We start from the raw sequence: 20,715 nt of genomic DNA, 5'->3' as shown, positions 1-20,715 counted from the left end.
GACAGATCTGGTCCTCAGGACCCACAGAGGCTGGCTCAGTCTAGGAGCCCCCGTGCTGGTACCACACTTACAGTAACTCCAGAACTTGTACATCTTACACATCCTCTCGACAAGACCCGAGTTAGAGACGTGAGAGGGACTCCAGTCGATAAGGGCGGGCTGGGAAATGAGGCTTTCAGACAACCCAGGACTGATCGAAGACTGTGGGCAAGGACACTGGCACCTATTTGTTTCCAGGCTCCTCGTCTATCCCTCGATCAGCCCTGCGGCGTGGGATTCTGCAGGTGTCCAGTGTGACACTAAGGGGGTCCATCCACAGCTTAGACATCTGGATTCGGGATAATTCCCAGGAGAGGGCAATAAAACCGTGATGGCCATTTCTGACAGAAGCATCCAGAGGAGAGGATGCTTTTCTCCTCAAGGGCACAAAGCCTCCTGCAGACCAGCCACAGCCCTGCCCACGCTATTCCCTGAAGGTCCTAATTTTGCCCGTGAAGTTCCCGCATCTTGTAAACGGATTCACTAAAAGGAATTTTAGTTTCTTTATTTACGGCACAGGATCGTTGCTGACCTGCCTACCTTCCAGATCACATAAAAGCCTGCAGGTGGAAATTCCTTATAAATCGTGAGGTGTGTACAAAGGCAAACAACTTTATCATTGGTGTGATACTAAGTCCCGGCGTTGACACGCCACGGCCGTGGGGGAGGCAGGAACAGCACCCGGGAGGAAGGGCACCCAGCAGGGCTCAGCACGGGCTCCCTGGGGTGGGGGGCGCAAGAGACCAGCTGGAGAGAAAGAGTAGTACACTTGCACCAAAGTCTGGCAACAAATGAAAACGTGAGAGGAAAGTGTATAAGGCGCAGCTAGATTGACCAACCCCATCTCTCCTGGAGGTCCCCTGGCCTCAAAGCAGAACAAAATTTTTGGAGCTTTTTCCAAGGTGTCCAACATGAATCTTCCTTTTTTGTGTGTTATTTGGCAGATGTAAGAACTGGCCAGAATCCCAGGGCCTGTTACCTGCGTTCATGGGGATATGACTGAAGTGTGACAGGAGACGTCTCCGGAGAGGTCACTGCAGGGGCAGGCCCCATTGGAGGCTCCGTGGAGCTGTGGAGAATCACGATGTCCCTGCGAGTCAACACTCAGAGGAACGAGTACGCAGAGAGAAACTATCACAGTCTCGATGCACTGAGACTTGAGCAGTGTTTTTGCCACGGCTCTGCACCGGGCACCTTTGACCTCCTTGTTCCCCAGGCTGTACACGACAGGGCTCAGCAGGGGAGTGAGGACGGTGTAGGTCACAGAGATGAGTCTGTCCTGCCCCCATGGAACTCTGGGACTTGGGCTTGAGGTAGATGACGGAGGCACAGCCATAGTGGACGATGACCACCGTGAGGCGGGAGGTGCAGGTGGCAAAGGCCTTCTTCCGGCCCCGGGCGGAGGGGATCTTGAGGCTGGTGGAGACGATGAGGACATAGGAGAAGAAGACCGGGCCCGTGGGCAGAATCAGGACACAGACGCTGATGACAAAGTTGATGATCTCGTTGACAGGGGTGTCCACGCAGGCCAGCTTCAGCAGGGGCCTGACGTCACAGAAGAAGTGAAAGATGACAAGGGCGTCACAGAAGGGCAGGCCAAACACAGATGTTACCTGGACAAGGCCATGCCCAGGCCAATTCTTAGAGACGCAGACGTCCACTGGCACAGGCCTCTTCCCTAGGACGGCTGTGGTGGTGAATTTTGTGCGTCAGCTTGACTGGGCTAAGAGATGTCCAGACAGCTTGCAAAACAGTAATTCTGGGCACGCCTGCGAAGGTGTCTTTAGAATATATTAGCATTTGAATCAGCAGACCGAGTGGGGAAGATCACCCTTACCCAACGTAGGCAGGGATCATCCCATCTGCTGGGGGCCTGAATAGAGCAAATGGCAGAGGAGGGCAAATTCCCTGTTGGTGGATGAGCTGAGACATCCGTCTTCTCCTGCCCTCACGCATCAGTGCTCCTGGTCTCGCGCTTTCAGACTCAGACTGGGATTTACACCATCAGCTTTCCCGGTTCTACACAGCTTGCAGATGTGAGGTCACGGGACTCCTCGGCCTCCTTGAGCACATGAGGCAAATTCCTATAGTAAATCTCCTACACGTATCAATAAAACCTGTCGGGTTCTGTTTTTCTGGAGAACTTCGATGACTACGACGACCGGCTGCCACAGGGGTTGCAGATGGCCACGCAGTGATCAGACTGTGTGGCCAGGAGCAGGAAAACACTGTGGGCCGCACAAGTGAGGCAGGAGACGAGTGGGCATGACCGTCTTGAATGGCAATGGGCTGGTGAGGACTCAGGAGGCCAGATCGGATGCAAGGAATGATGGCCACAGCGTAGCTGTTCTCCGAGATGGAGAGATGTATATGTCCCACATGGAGACAGTCAGCTGATTGCTGATGAAGGGAATATGGAGGTGATGGTCCAGAAAAATAATAGTCACGATGAGGACATTGTTGGAGAGAGTCACAGCAGGTACAGAATTAGAAGGACCAAGAGAAAAGGAGGCCGAGCCTGTGTGACCGCCCAAAGCTGGAGGAATCTGTGAGGAGGAGCTTGGCTGCAGCAAGGGTTCAGCCTTGGCACTGAGAAGGGTCCGGATCCAAATGAACTGGCCAAAGGGAAGGGAGGGTGAGATTCTCGCTGCACAACAGGTTGCCCTGTGCTCCGAGCTGCAGGCGAGAGTGCTGCCCCGGCCTCGGGTGCCAGCAGTATTCTTCCCCCGGCTAGGAACTCCGCACTCTTGAGAATAAATCAACAAGTCTCTTGTGATGTGCTTGATTTAGGGCAAGGATGACAGGGAGGAGAAGTCTCAACACAAACGAACGGCAGAATCACGAGAACAACTACCCAACTTGACCACGAAAGAGGTGGGTCCAGGTCAAAGACATGGCGGGTGTTGAGTGAGCGTGGCACTTGAGTTCCCTCTGTGCTGTGTGAGATCGGTCCAGTCCTCTCTGTCAACACGCATTGCCAGCACAAAGTGCCCTGGGAATCTCCCAAAACAGGTGTTCTTACCAAGTACTGAGTCCTGTGTTTTCCTTTCCTTAGCCCTGCTCCTTCGTGTACATGAGACCACTAGTACAAGGCCAGGCGGTGAGAGGGCCATTCAGGCTATAACACTCATCATGTTTCCAGAAATGGAGGCCAACGCTCTTTTGAACTAAGTTCTGTCACATTTCTTTCTTCCTGTATACTGTGTCCTCTCTAGAGAAAAAAGCAGTACCCGGTGTTAATAAATGATGTTGACTTTTTCCAAATCTCTTTGTGATGTGACATTTCCCAATGAAAAGAAAGATATAAATAGAGGTGAGTTATTTTTCAAGGATTTTTTTCTACCCCTAAACCTGTACTTCATAACAATGGTTAATAATGCCATCACTGTGCCTGTAATTTTCGGCAACTATCACTTCCATGCCCCTCCTGTGTTTCTTAATGTCCTTTTCTTTTTTCTTTTTTTGTACTGCTTGGACAGGATCTCACTTTGGCTCTCAAGTATTGTGGAAGCAAGAATCAGCCCATTTCCCTGGAGAAGCATGGGATATGGCTCATCGTTTTTGCTTTTCTGTCACCAACCCATGGCAGTAATGGGGTAATACCTTGAATATGGGCAACCCGCTCTTACTTAATTCAAGAAATAGAAGATCTGTGTCCTGCTGGCACCCTCAGTGTATACCACAGGATTGCTAGGTATACACAGGATCCCGTGTATACCACAGGATCACTAGGTTCACGTCAGGGGCGGAAGTAAAAAAAAAAAATCTTGCCTATAGAGTAACAAAGATTACACCGGCCTTCTCCTCAGCACTCATGCCAGCAAGAAGACAGCAGAGTGAAATATTTAGTGTTGACAGAAAACAATGACCATGCTAGAATTCTGTACCCTGCAACATCATCCTTCAAAAATGAAACAGAAATAAAGACTTTGTCAGGCAAAAACTAGGGGATTTTGTTGCCAGTAGACCTGTCTTCTGAAAACTGTTACAATAAATTTTGTAGAAAAAAGGAAAATAACATAATGTCAGAAAGCACCAGGCCCAAATGGGTTCACTGATAAATTCCACCAAATATTTAAGGAAAAATTATACCAATTCTTCACAGTTTCTGTTAGAGAATAGACAGTATGGTATTGGCACAAAGACAGACACTTATATCAGCGGAACAGAATAGAGAACCCACAATGGACCCACAAATATATGGCCAACTAATTTTTGACAAAGCAGGAAAGAATATCCAATGGAATAAAGACAGTTTCTTCAGCAAATGGTGCTGGGAAAACTGCACAGCGACATGCAGAATGAACCTGGACCTCTTTCTTACACCACACACAAAAATAAACTCAAAATGGATGAAAGACCTAAATGTAAGACAGGAAGCCATCAAAATACTAGAGGAGAAAGCAGGCAAAAACCTCTTTGATCTTGGCCGCAGCAACTTCTTACTTAACACGTCTCCGGAGGCAAGAGAAACAAAAGCAAAAACGAACTATTGGGACCTCATCAAGATAAAAAGCTTCTGCACAGTGAAGGAAACAATCAGCAAAACTAAAAGGCGACCGACGGAATGGGAGAATATATTTGCAAATGACATATCAGATAAAGGGTTAGTATCCAAAATCTATAAAGAACTGATCAAACTCAACACCCAAAAAAACAAATAATCCAGCGAAAAAAATGGGCAAAAGACATGAATAGAGACTTTTCAAAAGAAGACATCCAGATGGCTGGCAGACAGATGAAAACATGCTCAACATCACTCATCATCAGGGAAACACAGATCAAAACCACAATGAGATACCACCCCACACCAGTCAGAATGGCTAAAATTAACTACCCAGGCAACAACAGATGTTGGTGAGGATGCAGAGAAAGGGGAACTCTTACACTTATGGTGGAAATGCAAACTTGTGCCACCACTCTAGAAAACAGTGTGGGGGGTTCCTCAAAAATTAAAAATAGAGGGGCGCCTGGGTGGCGCAGTCGGTTAAGCGTCCGACTTCAGCCAGGTCACGATCTCGCGGTCCGTGAGTTCGAGCCCCGCGTCAGGCTCTGGGCTGATGGCTCAGAGCCTGGAGCCTGTTTCCGATTCTGTGTCTCCCTCTCTCTCTGCCCCTCCCCCATTCATGCTCTGTCTCTCTCTGTCCCAAAAATAAATAAAACGTTGAAAAAAAAATTAAAAAAAATAAAAAAAAAATTAAAAATAGAACCTATACCCAGAAATTGCACTACTAGGTATTTATCCAAAGGATACAGGTGTGCTGTTACCAAAGGGACACATGCACCCCAATGTTTATAGCAGTGCTATCAACAATAGCCCAAAGTATGGAAACAGCCCAAATGCCCATCGACAGGTGAACGGATAAAGAAGATGTGGTGTGTGTGTGTGTGTGTGTGTGTGTGTGTGTGTGTGCTGTACCCTACACACACACACACACAAAATGGAGTATTATTCGGCAATCAAAAAGAATGAAATCTTGCCATTTGCTGGGAAGACAAAGGAAGAGGAAGACACTTGCTGGGATGAGCACTGGGTGTTATATGTAGGGGATGAATCACTGGATTCTACTCTTGAAATTATTATCACACTATATGCTAACTAACTTGGATGGAAATTAAAACATAAAAAAATAATTTAAAAATATTAAAAAATAAAAAAAATAAATTCTTATAGAAATAAAAAAAGAACTATTTGAGGAAAACTACAAGAACTCTGTTAAATGAAAATAAAGAATAAATGTAGAGATATTCACAGATAGGAAGACTCCATATCGTCACATCAGTTCTTCCCAACTGGATCTATGTATCCAATGCAATCCCAGTCAAAATCCCAGAAAGTTCTTTTGTGGATGTCAACAAACTTATTCGAAATTTATTTGGAGAGGCCAAAGATCCATAATATCTAAAGAGAACAAAATTGGAGAAGTGACACTACTCAGCTTCAAGACAGTATCGTGTTGGCAAAAGAATAGTCAAATGAGTGGAACAGAAGAGAAGGCCCAGAAGCGGACCCACATATAGTCAACTGATTGTTGGTGAAAGAACAAAGGCGATACGATAGCACAAAGTCAGTCTTTTCAACTGGTGCTGGAACTGAAAATCCACAGGCAAAAAAATGAATCTCGACACAGACCTACCACCCTTGAAAAAATGAGCTCAAAATGGATCACAGAACTAAATGAAAATTCCAAAACTCTAAAATTAAAAGATTTTAATTTATTTCTTAAAAAAATTTAATTTAAAACAAAATTAAAAGAGAAGAAAATTTCAATGACTTTGGGTGTGGTGAGGACTGTTTAGACACAATACCAAGGGCACCATCCATGAGAGATAAAAACCTCTTCTCTGACATGGCAAGAGAAGGAAAAGACAAGCCACAAATTGGGAGAAAATATTTGCTGCTGACACGTCTGATATCTCCACAATATACACACAAGTTTCAAACTCAACCATGACAAAATCTGATTTTTTAAATGGGCCTAAGTGTGGGTTTCCTTGCATGGGATGAGTCATTTAGCTCTTGCTGATTTCATGATTTTTGTCTTTATCCTACAATAGTTTGTGATGTTTCTACATGTGGCTGTCTTTGTGTTCACCTTTGTGTGTGTGGGGGGGGGGGGTTGGGGAGTAGTTTGTTGGATGCATAGATGAATGTTTTCATCACCATCTCAAAGGGAAATTGGCTGCTGAACCCACAGTGGAAACTGAGGAAGGAAGATACAATCAAATATCTTTTCTTTGGAAAGGCAGTGCATGTTGGCTTTCCAACTTTAGCTCTAGCTCTTCTCTTTGCTTCTCTCCTGAATAGCACTCTTCCCAGAGGGGGTCCAAACCACTGGATTGATCGAGTGGTCAAGGTAGCTCTCCCCCCCATCATGCTGACCCAACTGGTACAGCTGGAATCTGTCCTCCCTCCCAAAGAGAGTCTCAGTTTTTCTAGAAACGATGAGTTTAACAGAGGGGCACTAAGGTTTACTTGTGTCTTGCTTCCCAACTGTTCTAGAATTCATAACACTGAATCATATGCACAAACATAAACAGAACGCGTCCTCTACCTCTCTCTGCCACAAATGACCCTGCTTCTTTCTAAGAAATTTAAAGTATTGTAATTCTTTTTGCCTCTTCCTATCACAGATGCTCTTTCACTGCTGGGTGTTCCTTCTCTGCTTCTCCATACTGAAATGATAAAGGACTCGTATCTAGCTTTTTTACATACTTTCCTGACGTGCTTCTATTGAGTACCTAGTTTCTTCCATTCATCCCTCCTTCCAATTTTTTGTTGAATAGGTAATGCACAATGCTATACAAAAACAGAACTAAGGCAGGTTCCATTTAACTATTAGTCTCCCTTAAAACTTCCTTTCTGTCCCTTCTGGAATGCTAACCCTCTGGGGGCGCCTGGGCGGCTCAGTCGCTTAAGCATCCAACTCTTGGTTTCAGCTCAGATTGTGATCTTACACTTCATGAGTTCGAGCCCCGCATCAAGCTCCATGCTGCCAGTGTGGAGCCTGCATGGCATTCTCTCTCTCCCCCTCTCTCTGCCCTTTCCCTGCTCGCTATGTCTCTCTCTCAAAAAATAAATGTAAAAAAATTTTTTAAAAAAGAATGCTAACTCTCTGAAAATAGCACTAAAATAACCTGTTGATAAGCAAAGCTGAGTTTATTCCTATCTTCACAAGGAGAGTATCAACTTCCTAGAGTAGTAGTGTTATATCTGCTAGTGGGGACTGAAAAGTGAGGCTATTCATGATGTTTTGGGGCTATGGTATATGACTGGTTTTCCAACTCAGGAGCTTAATTAGGACTGGGTGTCATGCTAAAATAGTTTAAGATGTGTGGACCCAACAAAGACTTTTGAGGTCAGGGTTTCAAGTGCCTTAGAGAATTAACAGTCATTTGGTGGTGTTTATTGAAGAGCTGAACAGTTTGATGGTCATTGACCTGAGGTTTTTTTTTGTGAAGGTTCCCAAGAAAAACAATAAAGTTATACACAACTTTTGTCTTCCTGGACAAAGACTTTTTTTTTTTTTTTTTTTGGAATAGCAATGCCATGCTGATGAAGACAGTAGAAGAGTAAAGTTGTATTATTGAAGACAAATGAATAGCAAAGTCATGTTAATGTAATCAGTAAGCACGCTCCCTCCTTACCCCCACCCCCACCCCCACATTCTTTCCAGGAAATACATAGTATATAAAAATACAGATATGCCTTCAAATACAGGCTAACATACAAGCAAACGTGTGCTCATATATACATTAATACTATCCCCACTATATGTAACGACATCTAGGACATCCTTCCGCAGAGCACTCAAAGATTTACCTGAATTCCTTTTAACGGCAGCGTAATTTTCCACTTTAGAGATGGGTCATTATTAACTCAGCTTAATGCTGACATATTTTATTTCCCCCCAGCTGTCGCCATTATAAACGATTCCATACTAGAAACCAGTGAACATGTCATTTCATACAGAAGTGAGCACAAGGAAGTGAAATGCAAAGTCAAAAGCTATCTGCACACGGAACTTCGACCGAGTGCCACACATCCTTCTGTGACACGTCTTACCGAGCGATGCCTCACCAAGAAGGTGCCAAAATGCAATCTCCCGTCATTAGGTCTCAAAGAGGAACGAAGAGCATAGGGAGAGGCAACAGGGCTCAGCGACGAAAGGCATGTGTCTGGAGCCACACTGCCCGGGATGGAATCCCACTTCCCTCTAGCCATGTCACCGCAAGGCAAGTCACCTCCGTCGCGGTTTCTCTCTGAAGTGGGTTTAAAGATGGCACCCTCTTCACAGAGTTGCGAGCATCAAAGTCGTTAAGATACGCAGAGTGTTCAGATGTGTGTCTGGCACCTAGCAAACTCTATCTAAGTAAACTAAGTACCTATGAGGTGTGATTATAGGAATCACCACCAGCAAAGACACGGAGCACCCAGTGCCTTCCAGGGATCTTAGGGCAGGAACCGGAAGCGGACAAACCGGAAGCTGACGAGAGAAGGCAAAACTCACGGGAAGCTGGGGGGAAAACAATCGATTCTGTAACTTCCTGGGTGTAGCCAGGCATAAAACCCCCTCTTTCCGTGTTAGATTAGCAATAAAATTCACAACTGATCTTAAGGGGAAATGAATCTGAAAGAAAAGGTATTTATTTATTTGTTCAAACATTTCCTATTCCCCTACCATGTGATAGGATCTATCGATGGAATGCCTACTACCTACTAGCTTCTCAATAAACGTTTACTGAATGAAGAATGAATTAGAAAGAGTCTCTGATGTTAAGGAACTCGGAACATCATTAGGGGAGAAAGATACATGAGAATGACCATACAGAACAATGGGTGCTATAATGGAAATTGGTACAGGATGCTACAGAAGCATCGGACAGGGCCAACTAATGCAGACTAAGGGTCACAATACACTAGAAGAGAGCTTGTCCAAGTTAGTAAGGGAAAGGTGACTCATGGATGCATTGCAGAGGGCATCTGGTTAGACAGATCAACATTTACAAAGGTCTAGGAAATGTGGAGGTAAAGCTCCAGATCCAGAAGGTCCTACGACTGAATCCTACTTCCCGCCTCGGGCAAGGTCCACTCCTCTCTATAACACACTTTCCACATCTATACAGCGGGTAACATTAGTCCTTAACTCCAAATACAGCCAGGATCGAAGAGGTTAGTGTGTAAGCCATTACGCAAAATGGCTGACACATAGAAAGATCTCAAAAAATGTTGGCCATAATTATCATCACCATGAGGGATGATGGTGCCACGTTCGGGAAATAAAGAGTGGTTCTGAATGGGTCCAGGGTCCATTCGGTGGCCTGTGGTGGCTTTAAAGAGGAGGAGTCCTTGGGGGCCTATCGTAAGGAAGAGAAACCCAGCTAAGTCTTTGGGGCTGAACAGCGCCTTGGTGTGTGGGATTTTCTGAAATACAAAGGCTGAATTTGATGGAACCAAATGTGTCATTATGTACTTTCTACTATTGTGTGAGCTGAATGAGCCTGTATTAGTGCTGTTCACACCATTCCTAATATGCTGGCGTGAATCACATCCCTTCTCTGCCTCTGCCTTATCAGACTACCTGCACACGGGAGCCCTGGCCCCTCTCCCGAGGGCATTTCCCGGCTCTTACCTGGTGGCTTGGACGGGGGTCACCTGCCTGCAGGAAGGAGAACCAAGGGTGTGTGAACGGTCTTTTGTTGCCACTGCTCCCTGATGAAACCCATTTTTTAAAATCTTTTAGGCCTGTATACTGGGAAATTGCCCACAGTGGCTGCAAACTCTGCTTTCTTTTAAATTAATAGCTCAGAGGACTTGATGCTTCAATCACGCTCTAGGCTCTCTTTTTAAATGTATTATTTTACATTTTCTCGCTTCCTCTTCCTGTCAGCCGCAGAGAAATTCCTGCCACTTATTTTCATTGACTTCATATCTTCACATCTTTGAATATATACATTTCCATTAAGATAACCATTTATCTTGACCTTTATTACCTACCTGTAATCCAAACATAATAAAGATCCTCTGTTATTTTAATGGCTCAAATACTAGAGAGAGAGAGAGCCTTCCCAAAGTTTGAAACTCAAAATATATTACTATTTTTATTTACAGAGCAAATGGATCATCTAGCCTCTTAAGAATACATTCCCCATTCCCCACTGAGCGCCTCGGTGGCTCAGTGGGTTAAGTGCCTGACTTGGGCTCAAGTCGTGTTCTTGTACTCCGTGAGTTCGAGCCCCACGTCAGGCTCTGTGCGGACAGCTCAGAGCCTGGAGCCTGCTTTAGATTCTATGTCTCCCTCTCTCTCTGCCCCTCCCCTGCTTGCTCTCTTTCTCCCTCTCTCAATAAATAAATATTAAAAAAAAAAAGATATGGTCAAACATATCCAGTCATTTCTGTCTCCATCCATCTTTATCTAGCTTGCTGGAGCTTCTTTTTGTCTTAAGACCAGCGTTCTGCACTCCTCTTTCCTCCAGCTCCAGTCTGGCTGGGGTTGCTTTGTGGGACTGCTCTAGGGCTCTAATCCTGGAACTCTCCTTCACCAGCATTCCCCCCCGATCCCCAGCTTTATTAAAGTATAATTAACAAAAAGAAACTGTACTATGTCTGAGGTGTACAATGTGATGATTTGATACATACATTGTGAAATGATTACCACAATCAAGCGAATTAACACATCCCTGACCGTGTGTGTGGCGAAAACACTGAACCTCTCTCCTAGCAGATTTCAGGTATATGACACAGCGCTATGGGCTGTGGTCACTATGCGGCAAGCTCTATCCTTAGAACTTATTTATCTTGTTTCTTCTTGAAATTTTTTTCAATGTTTATTTACTTTTGAGACGGAGAGAGACATGAACGGGCAGCGTCAGAGAGAGGGAGACACAGAATCCGAAGCAGGCTCCAGGCTCCGAGCTGCCAGCACAGAGCCCGACGCGGGGCTCGAACTCACGGACCGCGAGATCGTGACCTGAGCCGAAGTCGGACGCTCAACAGACTGAGCCACCCAGGCGCCCGAGAACTTATTTATCTTGTAACTGTAAGTTTTTAACTTTGACCAACAGCTCCCAGTTCCCCCGGCTGCTGGCAAGCACCTGCTCCCGTGACCTTCACATTTTTAAATTCCACATATAAGTGAGATCATTTGGCTTATTTCAGTAACTGTTATGTTCTCCAGGTTCATTCACACTGTTGCAAATGTCAGCATTTCCTCCTTTTCTGAGGCTGGATAATGTGTGTGTGTGTGCGTGGGCACGTGTTTCTCTCCCACATTTCTTTATCCTCTCCTCTGTTGATGGATGCCTAGGTTGCTTCCGTGTCTTGGCTATCGTGAGTAATGTAGCAGTGAGCACAGGGGTGCAGTTATCTCTCTACAGAACACCCCCTGTGCATGCAGAACCGTGGTTAGAGAATTAAGAAAATTGGAATAAAGCCCCCATCCAGAGCTATGAAGGGTCTGAGACTGACCCTACTTGCAAGTTGCTGGCACGTTAGCCTGCCATCATGTCACGGCAGAAGACAGACATGCTGGCAGAAGACAGACTCCTGGGTCTGAGACAAAGGACGTTATTATTCACAGCAATAGTATTGACCCTGGCTCTGGTTCTTCGAGCTCTGGTTCTCATACAGGAACAGAAAGAGGGCCAGGAAGGACCTGATCATGCAATGAATTGCATTAGAAAAATGAAACTCTGAGCTTGGGGACCCCGGGTCTGCTTTAACGCGCAGTAAAGTTGCCTCCTCTGTGCTTCAGAGGGACACACGGTCTATATTCCAAGGCCGTTCATTACACAGATTTCCTCGAAATAATAATCTAGGACAAAGGCGTGAAGTGTCTCTGTTCACAAGATGTGCAGAAAAGTGAGACCCAAGGAGAACTGTCCCAGTTCAAGTAGGTACTGTAGAACCTCAGAGGGAAGGAGGAAGACATCATGTGTGATGGCAGGTGGGGTAAATGCTGCCTGCAGGTGGGGGTAAATGTTGGCTTCTGGAATGAAGTGCAGACACACTGAACGTCACCTGTGAGGGAAAAGCATCTTGGCTCTTATATGAGGAATGTATTCTTTTTTTTTTTTTAATGCCTATTTATTTTTGAGAGAGAGAGACAGCGCATGAGCAGGGGAGGGGCAGAGAGAGGGGGAGACCCAGAATCCCAAGCAGGCTCCAGGCTCCGAGCTGTCAGCACAGAGCCCCATGTGGGGTTCGAACCCACAAACCATGAGATCAGGACCTGAGCCGAAGTCAGACGCTTAACTGACTGAGCCACCCAGGCTCCCCTATGTTTAACCATACCTAACTAGCTTTGGAAGAAGGCTTTCCTGTTCTGGAAAAAGAAAAAGGAAAAGGAATTGAGGTTGGATTCATTATGCATACTTCAAAACTGAAGTAAAAGGGTTCACTTACTAAAATTTAGTGAGAAAACAAAAGTTGTGCTGGAAGAGATCCACACTCGTAGCGTGCTACCTGGCTCAGAATAATATTTGCATATTGCAATGATGTATGTTCTGAAAACAGATTGAAGTGTTTTTTCATTAAATGCTTTTTTATTTCTTTATTTTTTTTTTGAGGGGGGGTGCAGAGAGAGAGGGAGACACAGAATCCGAAGCAGGCTCCAGACTCCGAGCTGCCGGCACAGAGCCCGACGCGGGGCTCGAACCCACGATCCGCGAGATCACGACCTGAGCCAAAGTCGGATGCCCAACCGACTGAGCCGCCCAGGCGCCCCCAGAATGAAGTTTTAGTAGGAGGATGACACGAGGAGAAGCGTGCGTATGTGTTCATGGGTGCACAGTGTCGCAAATGAGCTGGGAAGTCAGGAGAGGATGTCTAAAATCTAGGAAGTCAGAACTATTATTGCAGCCATGTTATGGAGAAAACAGAAGCAGCAGAAATATGGAGGGGACACCACGAAAACAGATAAAAGAGCTGGACGTGGGTGCTTATAAGAAGTGAGAATCACAGGTGGATGGAGAACTGCTTTAATAATGAAGTGACATTTTGTATTTTTAATTCTGCATTTGGACTATTTGTAAAAACTAAATTCAGTTGTACAGAATTCACTTTCACTTTTGGATGACTACAAGTGGTACATAAATCAACAGAAAATGAATCAAACAAAAAGCCTGGGGAAGAAACAAACAGAGAGGAGGACGGTAATTTCCAGCAACACCTCTAGTTATAAAAGATGTGAGTTGGGGCGCCTGGGTGGCTCAGTCGGTTGAGCGTCCGACTTCGGCTCAGGTCACGATCTCACAGTTCGTGGGTTCGAGCCCCGCGTCGGGCTCTGTGCTGATGGCTCAGAGCCTGGAACCTGCTTCATATTCTGTGTCTCCCTCTCTCTCTGCCCCTCCCCCACTTGTGCTCTGTCTCTCTCTGGCTCTCAAAAATAAATAAATGTAAAAAAAAATTTTTAAAGAAAAAAAAAGATGTGAACTGATTAAGTTAATCCATTGAAACAAAAGGCTCTCAGACTGAATTTTAATAATCTGGCATGACACTATTAAAATAAAATTAAAATAAAAAGGAAAGGTTGAAAATATAGAGGCTGAGATGGGATCCAGAAAAAGGCTGACAAGAAAATAGTTGATGTAGGGGCACCTGGCGGGCTCAGAGGGTTGATTTCGGCTCAGGTCATGATCCTGGGGTTGTGGGATCGAGCCCTGCGTTGGGCTCCACGCTAAGTACGGAGGCTGCTTAAGATTTTCTCCCTTTCTCCACCCCTACCTCTGCCCCTCTCCCCCACTTGTGCTTTCTCTAAAACAAAAAAAATAAAGTTCATGTAATACTACAAACATCAGACAAAATACTATTCAAAGTGAAAACCAATAAGGAATGTAGGGTATTGATAAGCAAAATAATTCACCAGGGAAGTCTTCCACTCGTGAACTTATAAGGTCCTAACAGCATAGCTTCAAAACGTACTACACAAAAATTGATAACACTCCTGGGAGAAACTGAACACTCAATCACAGGAGACATTTCAGGCAGTTCTCTCATAAACTAACAAAACCATCAATGGGTCAATAGGGTTCAAAAGGGTATAAGGACAATTCACACGCCTGATCTACAAGTCTAACCTTCACACAGAGAATGGTCACGATTTTGACCCCACAGGAAGCCTCGAGAAATTCTGAAACACTGATATTATATAAACAATTTCCATGAACCACAACACAATACGTCCTCCGTCCCAAAAAAGGAGCCAGACCCTGGCTTCATAGACGTGGATATTTACTATCCGTCTTCATAGACGTGGATATTTACTTCATAAACACTTCTGTGCCGGCCATTATTCTAAGCACTTTCAAATATTTACTCACCCGATCTTTACAATAGCTGTTTGAGGAAGTCCTATCATTCCCCACATTTTACAAACAAGCAAATGGACACACGCAGACTTGGAACGACTTGCCCAGAGTCACGGAGAGTAAGTGGCAGAGTTAGACACAAGCCCAGCACCAGGACTCCACGGTCTAAGCTCTTGATTGTTGTATCACGCTTATTCTCCTAACATAAACATCTAAATATGCTGTGAGTTGGGGCGCCTGGAGGGCTCAGTCGGTTAAGCGACTGACTTCAGCTCAGGTCATGATCTCACGGTTCGTGAGTTCGAGCCCTGTGTCAGGATCTCTGCTGACAGCTCAGAGCCTGGAGCCTGCTTCGGATGCTGTGTCTCCCTTTCTCTCTGCCCCTCTGCCTCTTGCGCTGTCTCTCTCTCTCTCTCTCTCTCTCTCTCTCTCTCAAAAATAAGTAAACATTAAAATTTTTAAAAATAAACTGTGAGTTAAACAAGAAATAAAAACAAAAATTTTAAAATACATAGTTCTACAACTTAACAGAAGCACTACAGATCAAAATAAATAAGGAATATTGAGAGCAGTTCCCAGAAAGCAATTTATAGCTTTCTAGGTTTACTGTAAGAGGCAAGATAAATAAAAGATTCTAATCCAAAAAGCCTGGAAAAGAACAAAATAAACCCAAAGGAAGTAGAAACAAATAATAATGAAGTAGAATTTAATTAAGATCCAAAGTAAACATGAAACAATAGAAATGTTCTTTTTTTTAAAGTTTGGAATCTCTGGAAAGATGAGTTGAAAATAACCTTCAACGACAATGATAAATCAGAAAGACTAAACAAAATGAGGTAGGAGAAAAGGACACATAAGATGATTATAAAAACATACCTTGAACAACTTTGTATCAATCTATTTGAAAAAGTATATAAAATGGGCAAACTCAGAGGAAGATATAAATTACCATAATTATACCAGGAATAGAAAATGTACTAGAATAATAACCCTAAAAAAATGGAAAAGCAGTGGGGGGAAAAATCCACCCTTTCAAAAAACAAACAAGAAAAGACACCAGGCTCAGAGCTTAGAAAAGGCGTGAAATTTCCCCAGCATTGAAAAACATTGTTAATTGCAAACGTTTGGTACCAAAAATAGGCAAAGTAGGAGAAGATAACTACTGGCAAATAACAGGTAGATGAAAAAAATAGCTAATTCAATTCAATAGTGTATATTGGGTCTTGGTCTTTTGACCAAGCAGGGTTTTTCTTAAAAATGTACCAATGAGTCAACCTTAGAAAAATCTATTAATGTAATTCACCACCCTAACCAATTGAAGAGTAAAAAGCATACAATCCTATCAATGGATATAGAAAAGGAGCCAGCTAAAAATGTAATAGATCACTAGCAATAAAGTGGCAAACGAACCAGGAATAGAAAGGAACTTCCTTCATCTGATAGAGGGCAATGCCAGAGATGTGCCCCAAACATCCCCTGTCATGGTGACCGAAACATGAGAAGCATTTTAATTAAAATTTGGAAAAAGGGAACAAGTCTCCATGATAGCCTCTGTGGCTGCTAGCGTTCAATATTGTATCATGGCTCATAACTGAATGCAACAAGAGAAGATATAAAAAGTCAGAACGGAAAAGACAAAACTGCCAAAAATAGGCAGATGATGTAATCAGTGTATTTTCTCCCTTTTCAGGAAAAAAAAAAAAAAAAAAAAAAAAAAAAACCTCCATCCACTCCAGATTTTCCAGTCTTTTTACATCTAAACTTATGTCAGATAGACCCACGGTAAGAACCATACATGTTCTAAAAATGCACGCAGTTTCCAGATCACAATTTCAACATCAGGGTTTCCTTTTCTTTCTCGTAGGTTTCAATCCCATTGTAGTCCTAATTCCAAAGAGCTGCGTAAATATTTGAATTGAGCTGCCTACCAGAAAAACTGTGAAGAAGGGACACTGACAAATGAGGCCCAAGATTAACGGATTCTTTTCAGGTCTTGGGAAGACCCTCCCCGCCACACCTCCCCCTCCCCCCCCAGCAGTGGTAAATACACCATGTAGTATCTCTCTTAGCTGTGGGTCTCTCTGCTCTTAAGTGTTTCCGGTTTCTCTCGGGTCAACATTTGGGGCCAGGAGAGATCATGTGGGACCGGACTGGATGGCTGGCAATTATCCCATGCTGGTTTGTCAGTCTCCATTGACCCAGCTTATCAAAGACACATTAATAAACTACCTTACTCCCAGGTATTCATGCCTCAAGCATGCTGGTTCTTAGAAAGGGAGCCTTTCATACTTTGGGAAGGTCTCTAGGAGAAAGGCATAAACTGAGCTCCAGAACTAGGAAACACCAAGGAGTCAAAGTCCCAGGGAAGCTGGCAGGTCAGTGTCTGGGTTGCCTTCAACCTCTGGGAAGGCCCATCTTGGCCCCATTGCAGGAGAGGCAGACAAGGCTGGGTCTGCTGACTGCCCAAAGGCCAGGAGACATGGGAGGGAGGCAGGAATCTGGAGGTTGTCTGCTCTCTCCAGCGATTCGAAGCGATGCTCTGGACTGATGAGCAAGCAGTGGGACTGGCGTCAGTACGGATGCCGTGTCCCCAGCTGCCGCCACATTCCCTGGCCTTGGCGCGTGCAAAGCGCTCAGTGAGCACCTGCTGAAAGCATCCACAAGTGAATGAGTCACAGCTTCTGGAATATTTGAATTGCAAGGGGCCTCACAGATCTTCAGCAATTAGGGCACGAGACCCCAGGGCACGAGTGGCTTGACTAATAAAGCTGCACCCTTCAACGTGGTTGGGTCCTGGGGCACCTGGGTGGCTTGGTTGGTTAATCGTCCGACTTCAGCTCAGGTCATGGTCTCAGTTTGTGGGTTCGAGCCCCGTGTCAAGCTCTGTGCTGACAGCTCAGAGCTTGGAGCCTGCTTTGGATTCTGTGTCTCCCTCTCTCTCTGCCCCTCCCCTGCTCACGCTGTGTCTTTCTCTCAAAAATAAATTTAAAAAAAAATGTAAAAGTATGGTTGGGTCTCGAGATAAGAGCTCCTCATCCTCTACGGAGATCAGGGCCGTGTCTTGATGCAAAGGCTTTGTTCCTGCTGGAAACCCCAGATCGCCTACACACATACCGTCCATGTGATCGGGCTGATGAGCCCCCTTTCTAGTGAGGTCCCCAGACATCAGCAGATTTGGATCTTGCTACTGCCCCCTTGGGGAAAGGGACCCCGGGGCCCAGGGGCCCGGGGGAACAGTCCTCCCTGACAGCCTTTAATACACACTTAAGGGGCAGGGCTCCGGGAAGGCACAGGGGAGCCTGGGGCTGCTTTTGTGACTCCCAGACCTGACCAATCAGCGCAGGAATTAACAGACAGACCCGGGCAGGTTCTAAGGTTTTCTTGCAGGCTTCCCTTCAGAAGACTCTGAGCGTGCTGCACCTGCCCAGCAGAGCAGGAGTGCTGGCCGGGGCTCTCCAGCCTTACTCTCTGAAGCCAGATCGAGCCTCGGCCCTGCCTGGCGAGAGGTGAGTCACCCTCCACCACTCAGTAAAAGCAGGGTTCTTGTCTGACTGGGCGCGGCCTCACGACTCTTGCTCATGGGACACCACCTTTTCTTTTTCTCCTCTGTCCTGGGACTATCGTCAAGTGGAACAATGACTGTATAGCTGGGCTGTAAGATTTAGGGAATAAAAAGCATTATACATACCGGGGAAAAAAATCATTTGGAAAGGGTTATCTGGGACTTAGCCTTAGAAAAACCTGAGGCAGAACTTTCTAAGGGCTTCATTGGTCCCTTTAGCCCAACAAAACAACTAAAGGCTGAAGGGAGAGCCAGGGGAACTGGGAACCTGCACTCCCACCCCTCACAGTCCTACCTGTCACACTCCTGGTGAACGGGGCCTGGTGGCAAGCCACAAGCCACCAGACTCTGGCGGGGTGAACCCACGTGGGCCCTTTCCACCAGGAAAAGTGGATTTCCCGAATATACAAGTCCCCGCCATTTCCTCCCATTTCCTGCCCCAGATCTCAAGCAGGGGCCAGGAAAGTGAGGATCAGTGAATGGCTGAAGTAGAGTCTCCCGAGCGCAGGAGTCCAAGCAGAGCCCGAGAAGAAGGTCCCGGATGCAGGCACACCTGCAGAATTGTTGCACTGGGAGAGGCTTACCCATCCCGACCCACATCCACACGCTCCCCCTGCCCTTGGGACTCTCTCCCCTGCGGGAATGTCTCCTTCCCTGTTTCCTCCTCCTCCTCCTCCTCCTCCTCCTCCTCTTCCTCCTCTTCCTCCTCTTCCTCCTCCTCCTCCTGTCTCTAAAAGCTAGCAGAGCACCCTCTATGCAGCAAGCTGGTAAATACGTTCTAGCTACATGAAGACCAGCCACGTCCTGAGCTGGGACTTGGGAGAGAAGTGAAGACAAAAACAATGACCTAAACTATTCCTATTTTGACATCTATTCTCATCTTTATCAATGGTTTCCATTTATTTATTTATTTATTTGAATGTTTGTTTATTTTTGACAGAGAGAGAGAAACAGAGCGTGAGCAGGGGACGGGCAGAGAGAGGGAGACACAGAATCCGAAGCAGCCTCCAGGCTCTGAGCCATCAGCACAGAGCCCGACGCAGGGCTTGAACTCACAGACTGTGAGATCATGACCTGAGCTGAAGTCGGATGCCCAACCGACTGAGCCAGGCGCCCCCATGGTTTCCATTTATTGATGGCCTACTGTATACCAGGCCTTCTGCTCAATGCCTTCTAGGCATCTTCTTGTGTAATTCTTCCGTCGGTCCTCTTCCGTGGAGATCCGTCCTGCCTTCATCTTACAAGGGGAGAAACCGAGGCCTGAGGAGATGAGGGAACATTTCTAAGGTCAAACATGAAGCCGGTAGAGCTGGGGCTTGCTCACGGGGGTGCTGGACTCCAGACCAGCCCCAGCCCCCCTCCAGGGTGCAGAATCTAGAACTGGGCAGGAGGTGGGAAGGGAGGACTGAGCGTCGCAGTCAACAGAGATGGGACAAATCAACGACGAGAACCCTGCACGATGTCTGGGTGGGTCTGACATTCAAGTAGAACCCAACTGGAAGTGGGGATGGGGAGGGTGGGTGAAGGAGCAGAAATTGAATGTACCATTTGCCTGTTACATATCAAGAACTACGCTTGGCTATTTACACAGAGTAATTAATATAATCTCCATAGCAACACTGTGACGATATATTATTCTATTTTATAGACGAGCACACACACACAAAGTGAGCAAAGTAAAGCAAGCATCTTCTACTTACACTAAGGTTGAAGCCGGAGGTTCCTAGAAACGTCAATATTTTGTTATTTTTATCACTCTTGTCTTGGAGTTACCAGTACTTCAAACCTTTAGGATGTCTGAGAGGCTTTCTGTGCTCGACTAGAGACTAGGAAACAAGTAGAAACGACCCTCCACACGGAAGGGAGGAGATGCAGGTGTTGAAACACAGGGTATTTGGGGAGCACAGGGAGGAAAGCAAGAATCAGGCTCTGCATCATAGTGTCCTGGGTCCACATGTTAGCCTCTCATCAAGAGAAAAAAGCAGTGTCTCCTCTCCCTGCCTTAGTCCAGACACTGGCCATTTTGAACTTGACCCACGGGGAGGACAACACTATGTGCTTTGAGCACACCTGGGTCTGGCTGCCCACCTCCCAGAATCATGCCTCCGGCAGCGATCTGTCCGTGGCTTGAATTCTCGCTCTATGGAGGACCCCTCACAACTGGCTCTCTGACAGGCGGTGCGTCACTGCTGGGCCAAAGCAGGGGAGCGTGGGCGGACTTCCAGGCTGTGCACACTCAGTCTGGTGACTTCTCTGGTCTGCGGCCCCCCCAGCCAAGCACGTGAGGTGTTTCCACCGCTCGCTGC

At 45.8% G+C, this 20,715-nt stretch overlaps 1 pseudogene; it reads right to left on the bottom strand.

Annotated features, from left to right (window-relative positions):
• Window positions 1-1,024: 1,024 nt before the first annotated feature.
• On the bottom strand, window positions 1,025-19,646 carry LOC124521639 (olfactory receptor 10J3-like; annotated as a pseudogene).
• Between the last annotated feature and the right edge of the window lie 1,069 nt (window positions 19,647-20,715).

This window comes from Lynx rufus, unplaced genomic scaffold, assembly GCF_022079265.1.
Source record: "Lynx rufus isolate CCGP_SWC_20201006 ecotype Redwood Valley unplaced genomic scaffold, mLynRuf1.p SCAF_31, whole genome shotgun sequence".
In the NCBI taxonomy this organism is placed as follows: domain Eukaryota; kingdom Metazoa; phylum Chordata; class Mammalia; order Carnivora; family Felidae; genus Lynx; species Lynx rufus.
Note: the sequence above shows the minus strand (reverse complement) of the source record. Positions and strands in the feature narration are given on the sequence as shown.